Here is a 2476-nt window from a genome sequence, read left to right on the forward strand (position 1 = left end):
AAAAGCTCAAAGCACCTCTTTTTTTGCGTATTGTGAATATGACAAGTAATTAATGATATCAAACGGCTATCAGACATCTATTGGAGGGCTACCAGAGAGTTATCTACTTTTAAATTTGTTTTTTTTGTAGAAAATATAGTTACATGGATTCTATTATCATAAAAAAAAATTTGTTATTTTTATAAATGCCTCATTATATTATTGGGGATTGTATAATTATTAAGAATAAAGTATCATTGATTTTGAGAAGATAAAAAGGATGATTTGACGGGAAATGAATTGAGGAGAGAGATTTTATTTTATTTACTGATTAAAGGAAAGGAAAGAGAAAAAGAAAATAATAATAATAATAATAAGCCTCTTGATTGCATCTACCCCATCTTACTATTCATCTTCATCTTCTTTCCCAATCAAAGATAACCCTAGTGTCGCCAGCCTACCTCATCACTGTTCGAGTTCCACCATCTTCGTTCACCGTCACGTCTCTCCGTCACTATGAAGCCGAAGCATCTCCATCTCTCTGTTCGCCTGAAGTCGACTGTCACTCCGTCATTCTCCATCAAGTGATTGCTTCTCCTTTGCGTCCTTTGTTCTGTCAGGCAAGCCCGTCATCGGTTTCCATTTCCTTCTCGTTGTTGTGGTTTGAGTTTCCCCTCCACACGATGTCGTCAATTCCCCCATCGGTCGGTCGTCACATTTATCAGTCAAGTTCCCCAAAATCAAGTCAGCCTTCTCATGCGTGAGCCACTGCTACCTGTCTCTCTGCTAATTCAAGTCGCGCCCTTCTTCCTCTTCCAGCTAAGAGCAAGTTGTGCCATCCTTTTAGTCGAGTCGTGAGTGTTTTTCTTTTCCTTTGACCATTTAAGCAATTTTGGGTTACTTGTTAGTAAGTTTGGTGCACCGATCAAGTTTAATTATTAGTCTAAGTAAATAAACTTTAGAAGAAGTTGAATTATCTTAAACCGGATTATTTTTCCTTTAGATTCAATTGGCTATAACTATTAGAGTAAGTATTTGAGTAATTCTACCTCAAAGGTTGAATTGGTTTTAACCTCTTTTGTTGATAAGTTTGGAAATCTTAAATAAGCTTTTGGATGGTTTTTGTCGATAAATTATTGATTTAATTTTGTTTATATTTTGTTTATGTTTAGGATTGGGTTATTGAATTTTGACTGTCAGCCAGGATTTGCTAATTTCGAGCTAAGAGATTATACTACTAGACTTCGAAAATAGAATTAAAAGCATGCATGTATTTATCATTGATGTAGCTAAGATACATAATGTGTGGATGTTGAGGATTGATGTTGATGATTAATATTGATGACTATGGATGATTGATATGTTAAAATGCATGATATATTAACCACATGATAAGAAAGTTATGATAAGGAAGTTATGATCAATACTCATGTCATCTTATGATATTTATGATATGATATATGCTATGGTTTGTTGTCCTGTTAACTTTGTCTAGGGTTGTACTTACATGGGTGTCCCTCGGGATCACCACCTTTTTACAGATTTATGACTGTGTGAGTTCGATGTGACCACCAATCTGTTATGACATGTTTTATAAGTGGCCCGGTAAGGGCACTTACAATCCCATTGTCTTAGGTGTTCCTTTGGATTCACTGACATACCAGTGTGTTCCTATGGATCACTAGATTACCTGTGTTCGAGAGCACGATAGTTTTGGGTACTTCCTTGCGGGACCCTAATGGGAAGTTAATAGAAACTTAAGTAGACTAGTAGTTGGTCTCTTACTGAGTATGTGTTTGTACTTACTTTTTCTATGTTTAATTTTTCAGGCAGAGGTACAAGTAGAGGAAAGTTGGCAAATGACAAAAATTTTATGCTTTCGCTTTATGTTCACAGTATTTTAGTATTTTTATTTGAATTTATCGAACTCATAAATTATTTTATGTTATTTTTCTTGATAGGGTTCGAACTAGGATTAAATTTTCTAAGTATTTATTTGTATTTTTCAAATTATGATTTATGAGTGGGCATTTGAAATTATTTATTGGTTTTATCTTTTTCGTTTTAGATATAAAAATCTTTATTTATTTAATAATAATTATCTCACCTTAGTGTAAGAAGTTAGGTCGTTACACGCTAACTTAAGTTGCATGATATCCTTTCCATAGAAAAAAGAAAAAAGAGGTTGAGATTTGAGGTTGATTTGAGTGATTAATACTAAAATTCTGTCAAAATGTTTTTAAACTCAAATCCAAATTCCATTCCATTTAATCATAAATCAAGATCCTACAATTCGTTCTAAGGCTGAAAAATAATGGGTAAGATCTAATAATGGTCCATAAAGTGTTTGTGATAAAAGAAAATAACTATAGGCCGATTGATTCAATTTTGAGCTACATCGAGGTAAATTCATAAAAACTTTATTTTCCGTTTTAAGAACTAGCATATTTAATCTTCAAATCAAATGACATAACCTTGGAATTGGAATCACTTCGAC

General features: G+C 33.3%; 1 long non-coding RNA gene across 1 annotated transcript; it reads left to right on the forward strand.

The window, feature by feature from the left end:
• The first annotated feature begins 269 nt into the window (after positions 1–269).
• Positions 270–2023, forward strand: LOC103490170 (uncharacterized). Its single transcript, XR_537808.3, has 2 exons — positions 270–833; positions 1809–2023. It is a non-coding gene; the product is annotated as an uncharacterized LOC103490170 (long non-coding RNA).
• Positions 2024–2476: the final 453 nt, after the last annotated feature.

This window comes from Cucumis melo, chromosome 1 (genome assembly GCF_025177605.1).
Source record: "Cucumis melo cultivar AY chromosome 1, USDA_Cmelo_AY_1.0, whole genome shotgun sequence".
Taxonomy (NCBI): domain Eukaryota; kingdom Viridiplantae; phylum Streptophyta; class Magnoliopsida; order Cucurbitales; family Cucurbitaceae; genus Cucumis; species Cucumis melo.